This window comes from Peromyscus californicus, unplaced genomic scaffold, assembly GCF_007827085.1.
Source record: "Peromyscus californicus insignis strain IS unplaced genomic scaffold, ASM782708v3 Scaffold_5__1_contigs__length_169319896, whole genome shotgun sequence".
NCBI classification, from domain to species: domain Eukaryota; kingdom Metazoa; phylum Chordata; class Mammalia; order Rodentia; family Cricetidae; genus Peromyscus; species Peromyscus californicus.
The window spans coordinates 130,979,641-130,993,042 of record NW_026294573.1 but is presented as its reverse complement, the minus strand read 5'-3'; the positions used below and the strand labels follow the sequence as shown (position 1 = coordinate 130,993,042).

General features: G+C 39.7%; 1 protein-coding gene across 10 annotated transcripts in view; it reads right to left on the bottom strand.

Moving 5' to 3' along the window:
* Nucleotides 1–13,402, bottom strand: part of CUNH8orf34 (chromosome unknown C8orf34 homolog) — a 470,016-nt gene that overhangs the window by 121,724 nt on the left and 334,890 nt on the right. The gene's annotated exons all lie outside the window — the stretch shown is intronic.

Below are 13,402 nucleotides of genomic sequence, written 5' to 3'. Positions count from 1 at the left end.
CAGGATCTGCAGGCAACAGACAGAGCTAGTGACACTGGGCCTGGCTTGAGCATTTGAAACCCCAAACCCCCCCTCCAGTGACACACTTCCTCCAACACGGCCACTTTTCCCAATGTACTCCCTAAGCTTTCAAATATATCAGTCTATGGTGGCCATTTTTAGGTTTTTCTAATACAACTAAGTTTTTTGGAGAAAGTTCAACAGTAAATGGAAGGCAGATTAATACTAAACAAAGAGGCAATTAATAAAATGTGAAATTTCAGAACGAGAAAGAAACAAATGGTGAGAAGCATGAAATATCAGGGCCTGATACACGGTTTAAAAGCATCCTCAGCAAGACTGTCCCTGATCACACAGACATTTTCCTTAAGAACCTCCCAGCTCTCTAGTGACAGCCACCACCCTGCAGGCTCCAGCAGTCAGGTGGGTCTTTGTTTCTGCATCTCCTTCCCCTTGCCCATGACCTTTCTTTTTCCCTCAGGCTGCTATCAGATATTCTGTGCCTGTCCCCCAACATCACCCAGTAATATTTTATTCTTCTCAAGTCCTAGCTCTGTTCTCATTTGTTCGGGAAGAGTCTCCTGACCCCACACATTTGTGTTGCCACACCGTCACCCTTGGTCCTGCTGCACATTTCATGACTCTCTAGCCCTTCCCATCATATGCCTTATTGTCAAAAAATTCACCCATTTCCTGTGTTGGCCTTTTTTTTAATGTTTAAAAAGTAAATTGTTGATATATCTATTTTATGAGAATTTCTCATGGGCATATAAGTTTTGATTGAATCTACCCCACATTCCCTTTCCTCTAATTTCTCCTCTAACCCCTTTACCATGTTCCTCCCAGCTTTGTGAGCTCTCCTTTTGTTTTATTATTTTATTTTTTTATACACAGTCTTCTTAGTGTTGCCTATATGTGCATAGTTAAAGGACTATCTACTGGATAATGGTAGCTTTTCTGGAGTTTAATCCTTGAAGACAATTTACCCCCACCCCAGCAGTCAGCAATTGAAATAGAATTTCAGCTAATGGTGAAATTTTATGAGTTCCACTCTCTATGATGAGGTTTTGGCTGTGCACATCTTTTACATGCAGGCATGGCCACTGTGGTTTCATATGTGCAGTAATCCTGTAAAATCCAGAAAATACTGTTGCACTGCAAATGTCTACTGCTTCTGGCTCTTAGAATTATGCCACTCCCTTGCCCATGATGATTGCTGAGCCTTAAGGGAGAGGTGTGATATAGATATCCCATTCAGAACTGAGTACTCTGTGGTATACTCTTCTCTGCATGTTGACAGTGGTAGGTCTGTGTGTTCATTGCCATCTATTGCAAAGAGAAACTTCTCTGGTGAGAGCTGAGAGGTGCACTAACACATGGGTATAAAGATGAGGACTTAAGGGTCAGTTAAATGCTCTAGCAATTGAACAGAATAGTTGTATTTGGTTCTCCCTTAGGACCTATGACCTAGCCCACCATTGGTTTGGAGACCAGTTAGTGGTACCATGCATTAATTCCATCTTGAGGAGTAGGCTGTAAATCTAATCAGAAAGTGGTTGGTTACTCCTGTAACATTGAAGCCACTATTGTGCCAGTAGGTATGTTTTGTCAAACCAGTCAGTAGTTACACTCCTAGAGTTCATAGTTGAGCAAGACTGTTGATGACTTTTCTCTCCCAACACCATACTTAGATCCTTCCATCACATGAAAGCTGGGAATGAGGCTTCCAAGTCAGTTAGCATCAGTTGATTTCTCTAAGCCCTGTAACTTAAGTATATGGCATCTTCAGCAATGGGGTCTTGCTATCAAATTCTAGAGCATAATTAGGAACAATGAAAATAGACTGTGATATTTAGGGAGTCTATGAGATCCCATTGACCAACAAGGTGAAAAGAGGTAAACCATACCAGGAACCAGGCCTTTTATTTGACAGCCCATGGTGTCTAGGAGAAACATTTTCCTGCTTTTATAGAGTAACACTATTTAAACTCTTTTTATGTATTACATATGTTTATTTTAAGAAGCTTCTACAATACTGGTTTCAATATAGCATTTTCAAAGAATTTTAATGTTAGTTACCCTTTCATATAACCCTTCATCTACCCTGCCTTTCCATCCACCATCCCAATGAACATTTTATTATTATTATTATTATTATTATTATTATTATTATTATTATTATATTCCTCTTTTCCTCTTCATATACCACCTGTGTTTTATTCCCCTTTCACTGAAATCCCGTGCTCATGGTCTCTTGCTAGTTCCCTGGCTTCTGTGAACTGTCCAATTTAAACATACTTATCTGAAGATTCAAAGCTAACACTTACATAAAAGAGAAAATACAGAGAATTTGTCATATAGGGGCTGGGTTACTCACTCAGAATAATAATGTATAACATCTCCACCCATTTGTCTATGAATGTTCTAATTTTATTTTCTTTTTATAGCTGAATAGTATTCTACTGAAGTAGCTTCTACTATACTGTTAGATCCTAGGACCAAACCTCAACACTTATGGGGCCTAGGACAAAATATTAAACAAGGGTCACATTGCTAAAACTTGTGTGAAATGTACCCTAACTGCCAGGCAAACTTGGAATTACTGGAATATTTGAAACTGAAGTTCTGAGCCACATTGGTGGAATAGATAGCACAGCTGGAAATGCTCACTCCACTTCCCACCCATGTCCCTTTCCTCAACCCTCTGCGTTGAACCCCAAAGCAGTGGATACCCTACCTGCCTGACCCAAAGCTGCTTCATACACTCCAGCAGCTGCTGCTTCTTCACTTCTTAGGTCTAGAGTTCAGATGTAGGAGTTAATGAACTAAGGACAGTTTCCTGAAGCAGGATTGGCATTGTTTGTGCAAGGACCCTGGGATCTTGGTAGCTAGCACGTACATGGAGAGGCTCTGAGTCTGCTTGGCCATATGGTTTCTGCATGTCCTATGGTCTTGGTCTCATATAAGTACCCACTGAATCTTCCCCAAGGGAAGACATGCTCATCTCCTTACCATTGACAGGACAGAGTGCCAAGCCTGGCACCTGATTCATCCCACAGTTGGTGTTGAATGAATGAGAACTATTCTGGGAAACATACATTTCTCATTTGATGGAGAAAATGGCAGAGAGTGTAACTAGCATATAGAAAGACAAAGATTGTAGCTGTTTGAACAAATCAAAATGACAGAATCAGGGAGCTTCTAATGGCAAGAGATGGGGATGGCATCCAATTTTAATGCCTATGAAAGAGCAACAAAAATTATATCTTAATACAAAGCACAGACAGACATTTAAAACTGACTAACTACACTTGTATTATGGTGTATAATGGTCACCAGATCTCAGGCAAACAAAATTACAATAAGGTAAGACATATGAATAAAGCTAAGGGAGAGAAACCAATCAAAAGTTTCTATCAAGAAGAGGCCTCAGGTCCACCAGCTCCATGGCCATGCTGAGAAGAGCTTGAAATGAACAATTTTCTCCAAAACACAGAAGGTGGCTTGCAGTCGGGCATTATCCAGGATATTGTATAAAACTTGGAGACAAAATACAGTGGGGGAGGATGTGGAGGAAGTGGCTTACAGAATGCATCTTTGTCATCATATTCCTCTAACTGGGGATACAGTCGTCTAGACCGTATCAGTTAGATCTTAAACTTCCATGTGAAAATTCATTTATTGCGAATTTAGTTCAAAAAGACTGTACCATGTATTTAAGAAACAAACCTGGAATGGATTCATTTCAGTGGTACAGAATTACAAAGTAATCAGTGGAGTAAACATATTAAGGACAAAACCACGAAGTGATGCCAGACCCGACAACCTAAAGAAACATAATCCAAGGCAGGGCCTCCACTCTGGGCCTAATGGTGAGTCTCAGTGTGTCTTTGATGCAGCACAGTTTTTTTTTTTTTCATGGTCTAAAGCTCTTGTCCCTATGAGGACCACAGACCCAGGATGCTCTATAAGGAGAAATGCTTCTGTTAACTCTTAGCCCTGAAGTGAACTCAATGTGCTGTATAGAACAAAGCTTTCATTTGGGACCCTCAAAAGGGCCAAACCACATCACAGAGAGTAAGAAGATACCATCTATTCTCCTGAAGGTAGCCTGTCTGGAGAACCAAGTTCAAAGCAAAAATCTTTTGAGGTCTTACTGAACATGACTGAGTATTGAGGTTCATTACAATGTTTTTGCATGTGTTTGCATTTTGTGAAAACAGCTAGGAACAGAAATCGCAGAGCCAAAAAAAAATTCCCTGCCAGTTTTGGAGTCTAAAAGACATTTCCAGAGAAAAGAGTAATGTTCATGTCATGTGTGGTTTAATTTTATATTCTTTCAATGTTAATTGAGATGAACACGTTGAGTGTTGGATACTTTTTGATAATCAAGTTCAGACAAAACTATTCAGCACTGTCTGAAACTCAAACCAGCATTGCACGTGTTCTCATCTTAAGGTCCTTGCCAGTTAGTCAAACAACCCAATAAGGCCAAGTCACAAAGGGCCAAGCTCAATATTTTTAAGGATCACTTGCTGTGGGATGTTCTGTATGGCAAATGTGTTGCTAATTAGTCAATAAATAAAACACTGATTGGCCATTGGCTAGGCAGGAAGTGTAGGCGGGACAAGGAGGAGAATAAAGCTGGGAAGTGGAAGGCTGAGTCAGAGAGACACTGCCAGCCGCCAGGATGAGAAACAGCATGTGAAGATGCCGTTAAGCCTTGAGCCATGTGGCAAGGTATAGATTAATGGAAATGGATTAATTTAAGCTGTAAGAACAGTTAGCAAGAAGCCTGTCACAGCCATACAGTTTGTAACCAGTATAAGTCTCTGTGTTTACTTGGTTGGGTCTGAGCGGCTGTGGGACTGGCAGGTGAGAGAGATTTATCCTGACTGTGGGCCAGGCAGGAAAACTCCAGCTACAATCACTGGTCCTTCTCCATGATCCATCTGTCTTCTTCACTGGACTTAAAGGAGAGTTAAAGGGAGATGTGGTGGGGACCACCACCCCTACATCCTCCAAGTCCTTGATGGAGTCACAAATTTCTGCAATTCCTCCAGGGATGTGATACCATTTTTGATTCCCTATTTTCCCTGGCAGAAGCAACTCTAAAGGCTCCATTTAGCCTTTCCAACCATAACAGCCCTCACCCGATAGGTCAGGGAACCAATGTGCGGATTCTGCCAACTTCTAAGTATATTTACCACAATTATACATTCTGGGACCGAGGAATTAACCAGAGGATGAGTTAAGGGACCCACTGGACCTACTATGAGTCAGATTTCAGCCAAAACTCCATAAATCACCTGACCGCCACAAGCCCCTGCTTTAACTGGAGGGCCAATGTTTCTTGGGATCTTCCAGAATCAGTGTCAATTCAGAACTGGTATCCAACAGACCCTGGAAAGTCTGATTGTTTTCTTTCCCCACAGTGTACAGTCACCCTTGTAAAGGGCATTAAGTCCCTCTAGGGAAGGATTGGAGAAAGGCTAACAGTAAAACTTGGAGATATTTTATCAGGGTCCTTCCTCAGGGGAACCTGGCATCCCTTCATTCAAGAGGTTCTGGGTCTGCAAATGGGCTCAAGCCTGGAAACTGTTTAATGGGCCCAGATTCCCTTTCGCATGATCTAATACAGTCTTTCTTTCATTTGTTTGAGAATTTTTCTGCTTATTCAGATCACACAAATTTCAGCAGGCTTCTTATCTACATCATGCCTGGAAATGCCATGACTAATTAACCAGTATCAAAGGTCTATATGAATCATGCTACTATAAAAATAATTTTGCCTGTACTACCCATTGTGGGTTAGGCTATTATGAACATGATTTTGTCTGTGACGCCCATTGTGATAACCACAATCACCCTGCCTTTGGTGATTCGTTGCTGTCATTTGGCCTCTGCTACTTCAGGGCCCAATTAAACCCATTGCATTTAATTCACCCAACTGAGCAGCAGCGTTCCAACCCTAAAGTCTGGCACAGTGAAAAGGGCAACAACAAAGATCTTCAAATGAGCTGGTGCCCTCTCACTATTTTGTGTCTTATAGGGTTAGTGAAGGGCATCTCTTCTGGGCCTTCCCATGGTGTAGAACTACATTTTACACAGCGCACCCACTTTAGCATTGCAATTCCCCGAGCCTTAAAACCCCTTCATCAACACTAAGCCAGGGGTTAGCAGGCATCTCCAACTCCTTTTTAATAGGCTTTTTAATTAAGACAAATGCTTCAGCCAACCATTCAAACAAACTTTTGATACTTTTTTTTTTATCCATGCGAGCTTCAGTATTAAGCCCACTCAGTGGACCCGTAACCATAAACTTGGCCTGATTCAGTTTCTTCCATCATTATTCCACACCCTTAAATCTATTCCCAAACATATTCTCTGGACTTCTGCTTGAAGGACTTCACCAACTCACTGAACTCTTTAATGGTGTAGTGCACTTCCACGTGCACTGCACTTTCTCTCCCCTGTAGGAGTCTGCTTAGGCTTCAGTCTGGTTATAGGTCTAGAGGTGACGATTGGTGGTCCTTGAGATGTGGTGATATTTTAATTGTGCTGAAATGTGATTTTATTTGTATGTTAATAAATAAAGTTTGGCTGGAGATCAGAGGTCATTAGCGAGCTGGGAGTAGAAGTCAGGTGGTAGCAGCCAACGCCCTTAATCCGAGCACATGGCAGGCAGAGTCTCTGTGTGGTCAAGGACACACCCAAGCATGGTGACCCTTCAGTCTTTAATCCCAGTATCAACCATAGAGACCAGGAGGTCTGTATAAACAGGCAGTGACAAGGAAGTCATGTGACTGGGCTTAGAGCCAATGAGAAGGCAGAACAGGAAAGCAATAAAATTCAGGACACACAGGAAGAAGGTCTCTCTCTCTCTCAGGGGAAGGATGACAGTGAGTGGTAAGCTAAAGGGAGTCGTGGCTCTTGCTCTGATCTCTTGGCTTTAACTCTATGTTTGGCTCTGTGTTTCTTATTTAATAAGACTGTTTAGAATTTCGTCTACACTGAGGGACATTTATATTATCTTGCCTAGCATGTCCTTCAGTGAAAGTCACTACTGGCATAACAAATAGTGAATGATTAATTTCCTCTGTCAAGGTGGAAAAGGCAGTATGTCAGGGGATTATGGGAGAATATCTTCTGCTGAGGGTGAAGCAACTACTTCCTTGGGTGAGATAAACCCTTGAAAATCAGAAGTTACAAAGTTCTCAGTTTCAATAGGGTCCTCCCACACATCTCCATCCCAAGTTATAGGATCCCATTCTTTACCAATCAATGCTCTAACTTTAACTATCAACACCTCTGAGGCTTGAATTTTCACTGTAGTTCAGCCACCCTTATACTACAGCCTGAGCACTGTGGCTGCTGGAAGGAAAGATCTCTTCCAGAGCGTACTTGGACAACTTTAGGCAAATTACGTGCATCTGGAAGCAGTCAATTTGCCTCCCAGTTCATTGTTGTCTTTTGCCACATTCGGAGATGCTAGAACTTGATGAATTTTTATCACAGAGCTCATTCTTTTCCTTTGTCAATTTATCCAGAGGGATGCTAGGAGCAACCATCCAGCAGCATCATTTTCCTTATTTCTCCACAAATCGTCAAAAGTTTTATATACAGAATCATCAAATCTTTTTTGTCTCATAATTGGTGAATCGGAATAATCAAATGCATTTGTCTCCTTAAGTTTGTAAAATAGTTCATGCCATGGGCTCTCAGTACTCTGCAAGCTTCTAGGAACAGCTTTGGTACTGCAGGTGTCGGCAAATTGGAATGTCTATTCCAGATACTTTAAAAATTCATACTTATACTTCTGTTGCTCTAGAATCACTTCTGGTACCAAAATCTGTATTAGTTAGAGTTCTCTAGAGGAACAGAACTTACTTATAGAATGTGTATTTGTGTGTGTGTATGTCTATACATATATATATATATATATATATATATGAGAGAGATAGAAATATAGAAATAGAATAAATCCCATGTATACATCTATGTATATATGCATAAATCCCATATATATGTATAAATCTCATACACATATATGGGATTTATTAAAATGGCATATTGTCTGTGGTCTGTGGTTTAGTTAGTCCAATAATAGCTGTCTACCAGCAGAAGTTCCAAGAATCCACTATCATTCAGTTCATAATTCTGGATATCTCAGCTGGTCTTTAGTCTTCAGTATTTGCCAGAGTCCTGAAGAACTGGGCTCTAATTCCACTGAAGGAATGGACTTGACAGTGAGAGTAGGCAGCAAAGAGAACAATAGCCTTTATCTAGGCTGCCAGCCAAAGGTGTGGTCCAGACCTTCCCACTGCAAAAGACCCACATTAAAAGTAGATCCTCCCACTTCAAATGATTGAATCAAGAAAAAAAATTCCTCACAGGTGTACCCAGCTGCTTGTGTTTTAGTTAATTCCAGATGAGGTCAATTTGACAACTAAGAATATAGCAATCATAGGGCTTTTCCCTCCCCATGCACATACCAGACATGTATCAGTCACAGTATTTACATGCTGTCACAACATGCATTCACACACAAGCCTTCCCATGATAATGTAAAGGTTTCAATGGCAAGGAGTACCCCTTTCATTTCCAGCTTTCTAATATCTCACCAAGTGCCTTACAACATCATCTGACTAATTATTGAATGAATAAGCCAAGCACAGGAGGTCAGCAAGGCATATTGTTACTATTTTATAGTAGAACATTTTATAAGGATAGGTTCTTTTGTCAATCCACTAAGAATATAACTAAAGAAGTCAACAGATTTCAGGTAAGTGTATTTACAAGATAATCAAAAAGGCCCTCAAAAACTCAGAATCAAGTTTACACTTTCCAATAATACACCCAGGGTTTTGTGCTCAAGTGGGTTTGTACTCATTCAGTTGCCTCATTCATAACATCAAGGCTCTTCTTCAGGACTACAGGATCTCTAAGGATTTCACTCTAGGGGCTTTCCCATGTTTTGGAAGGCAGCTTATCCAAGTTCAAAATGCAGAGATACTGAACCAATGGGGGTGATCAGGTGGGAAGTAAAAAAACTTCAAAAGAGTGTCTTTCTCTAAACCCCTTCACTTAGAGAAGGCTGGACCCTCTTTTCATTGAATAAGGTTAAAAATAACTTACCACTTGAAAAGTTAGTAGATAGTAACTGCATTTTAGGCTGATTACTTACCACTTAGTCTCTCCTTCAGTGAGATGGACATGTTATAATAGGTTTAAAATATGATTTAGTTATGCAAACAAAATGGTTAGAGTAATTAAGAAGACTGTTGCTTTTGTGTTTCGGATATGTGTATATGTAATGTTCACGTGTGTCTATACATCATTTTAATTACGAATATAGCTTGTGTATAATGTGAACATGTGAGATATATTTTGCATATCTGTGTATCACTTGTAAGAACAGAGATATGTATAAGTGTAACATGTATTATGTGTAATTGATTCATCACAGATCATTTTTAAGATTACTTCCTTTAATAGTTAATTCCAGTTAGGACTGAGTGTTCCAGTGTTTCTCTGCACATTCATTGTCCATTGTGAGTCTTTGTGTTTGTCCCCATCTATCTCAGGAGGAAGGTTCTCTGATGATGGTTGACCAAGGCATTGATCTATGAGTGTAGCAGAATGTCATCAGGAGTCATTTATTTATTTGTTTTTGCTATGTTCCTTTACAACTAGTATTTGGATTCTCCCTATGTCCATGGCCTGTGTAGTCTTGGGTTCTTGACTACCAGACCAGTGTCGTGCTCCATCTCAGGGAGTGTCCCTAAATCCAATCAGATAGTGGTTGGTCACTCCTACAAGCTGTGTGCCCCTGTTGCACCAGCAGGTCATGCAGTGGGGCCACCATTGTAGATTGAAGGGTTTGGAACTGGGTTGGTATTCATCTTTTTTCTCGGGTAGTATGTAGAGTACTTTCCAGCACTGTGAAAAATCATTAGCAGAGGTAAAGGCTCTAGCGAGGCACTAACTCAACTTTGTGTTCAGTGAGTTGTGTAGGCGTTGTCTTCAGCAATAGGACCTTACTGTCAGTTTGTGGAGAAGAACCAGTAGCCTTGTCAATAGCTCGGATTGTTTGGAGATTTCCATGGGGTTCCTTTGTTCAACAACTCAATTAGATATAACCCATTAGTGGCACTGAAGGATTCATTTGTGGCGAGAGATGTCTATTTGGGACTTTATCTCCCTCATTATTTGGTGATCTTTGCAGAAGAGGAGGCAGAAAGATTGTAAGAGCCAGTGAGAAAGGAAGTCACCAAAGAAACAAGGCCTTCTAAGACACAACAGGGCTGATACACATATGAACTCATAAAGACCATGGCAGCATGCCCAGGGCCTGCCCAGGTCTAAGCCAGATGACATCCTAGAGCTGAGTGGGGAAGGGAACACAAGTCCCCATCCCAGCCTAGAAGAAATGAAAATTAGTTTCCTCTGGTGCAGTTTCACTTGGTATACAAACCACATTTAAGGACAGACCCAATGTCCAGCAGTAGATGGCCAACACAAAATGAACATAAGACAAGTGTTTTTGTCTCATGATGCTTTGTTTGGGCATTTATTTCCCTTAAAGATCTTATGCTTTTATGCTGTCCTTTCCTATTTTGTGTTTTTTTGTTTGTTTGTTTTTGTTTTTTATGAAATTTCCATGTCTGTGAATCTCTGCATCCAAATATGTTTCTTGGGCTTTTTCTTTGGCTTTTTTTCCTGTTTGTTTTGTCATATTCTGGTTTATTTATATATTTGTTTATTTTAATTGCCTGTTTGTTTTCTAATGAGAAAGGGAAAGAAAGAATGTAGATTTGGGTGGGTAGAGAGGTGGAGAGGATCTGGGAGGAATTGAAGGGGGAGAAACCTTGATCAGAATAGATTTTATAAAAAGTCTAAGTTCAATAAAGAGCAAAAAAAAAAGGAAAGAAAAAAGGAAAAAGAAAGGAAGGAAGGAAGGAAGAAATCAGCCATAGAAACAAACAGTATCACTCAAGAAAATCCAAGTAAGAATTTTTAATTCAATGGAGTTCAATAGCATTATTTTTGGGGAAAAACATTTCCTTTGAAAGCTCAAGCACTCTGTGCTAGAGATAAAGTAACTACCTTGTACTTTAGCATAGCTGTCAAGAATGACAATGAGGTTGCTATTGTAGCTGTGTTCTTTAGAAGAATCAGGGAAAAGTAAGTGTAAGTTGGATGGCTATTACTACTGTGTCTAGGATACCTTCCATCCACGGAGTGAGGAAGTCTACCTATTAAGCACAGCACACCAGATAAATGATGAGCCTATAAGAAAATAAAGAAGAATCGAGACTAAGATAGTAATTTTCATGCTCTACATTATCTCTCCTTGGAGTGAAGAGAAGTACAGTTCTAAAGGCCCCCAGTTTCCTACCCAGACAGCAAGCCGCCACAACTCCCTATAACAGCCCCTGCCAGCACTTGGAATAAAGTTAGCAGACTTGAAAAAGCACAATTAAAGATAGATAGGCCTTAATAATGGTGCTTTACTCCCTGATTTCTCAGAACTAATGTAAATATGTTCATATATCACTCGGCTCTGGAGAGGATATTCTGGCCTGGTGTTCCTGGCCAAGTTAACTGCTGACTATGCAGTGTGGCTTGAATTCAATTTCCAGAAAGAATCATCTTGTGTTCTGCCCTGATTCTAACAGCTTAGGAATTTGCTGCTACAAAACAATGGGCCACAGGAAAACACATAAAAAGTCCACATGGAGTGGGAAAGGGGGATCAAATTTTATAGTTTGCATAATAGAGAATTAAATATATATGTAAGATTTATATATTGGCAAGCTTCTTTACTATTGCTGTCATGGTGGGATTCTAAACTAGACAAAGTACATATTCAATTTATTACCCAGGCCCTCTAAGACAAAAGTTCTGCCTTGTCATAATTGGGTCCTCAATGCTACTAGACTGTTGGGCACCCAGTGGGTTCTCTATTGTTATTTACTGGACTCCTGAATGCCTGCTTGGACTACATCAATGTAAGCATCCAAAGGCAATCTGCAGTAAATGTAAATAGCTTAAATAGCTACCCCTTCTAAGCACTTTTCTCAGTTTATTCTAGCAACTTGTAAACTTGGTGTTAAAATGCTTTATGGATGAAAATAATGGGTTTGAAGATTCAATTATGTGCCAATATTTCTGCACTAAAATCCACTTGTTCAAGTTTGACTCATGGGTCTCTAGAGCATAGCTGATGTCTTACCTGTGACACGTTGCTTTTCTTAGACCAGAATCAAAATGATCCAGAATAAATTTAAATTTACTCTGACATGTTCAGCACAGTATTCTGAGACAGTGACATTTTTGTTTTTAACCCATTATGTTTGTGAAGGTGAACTAGTTAAAATGTATCCCTGACCCACACCTTGCAGAACCTTCTACTAAGAAGGAGATAGAAACTGAATGCTTTCCTGTTGGAAGCCCAGAGTACTCTCTACATTTTAAAATCAGTTCAAAAGCGAAAACAATATGTGACAAATAAATAGCAAAGAGTTTTGTCTTTTCTCAGTCACACAAAAGACTAAATTGGAACCAAATTTATGTTCACACTAATGATCACACTTGAGTATGAAATGCAAGCATACTGATAAGATGCCGTTTTTATGTTATGGAGGATGGATGTTGCCATTTGTGAACAGTATGCTTGGTACGTGTCTGATCATGCTATGTGTAAATCATCTATTAAACCTTCTGTCAACTACTTTTAACCAAATACAAGATCTCTTTCATCTTTAGGAAGAAATGTCCATATGTTAACCTTCCAGATTCTCACAGAAAAAAAAATGAGCTGGTCCTATTTAAAATTGCATCACTCAACATCATCTTGGATATTCAAGAGTTTGGTCATGACAGTATTCACTGATACAATTTTTGGAATGTTTGGTGTTTTAATTCACCCCCACGCCAGCCCTGTTAGATGAAAATTCTTTAATGTTATTCCAACTGGCATGTGAGTGAGTACAGAAACTAGGCAAAACAAGGGTACCTATATAAGATGTTAAATAACATCTTACTCTTCCCCAGTTCTTTTCCTCTAAGCCTATGTGATTTCTTCTGATCCTTACTGACTCCATTTAGAGTCAAATTGTCCTCTCATGCATAAGTATCAACTTAGAAGAAAACCAGGATAGGTGCTTGGCAAAAATTGTCCGGATGAATAATCAATGATTGAGTTACAATCAAAGTCCCTAATAAGAAAACTAACTACATTTTTTAAAAAATACATTCCTAAAAGAGTACTAGGTCAGAAAGTTCAGTAAAACTCCACTACTCAAATTAGAAAAAAATATTGATTCCTGGCTGAAACAATTTTGTGCAAATAGTCTTATATTGCTTTCCAATTATTAATATAAAAGCAATAAGTCTC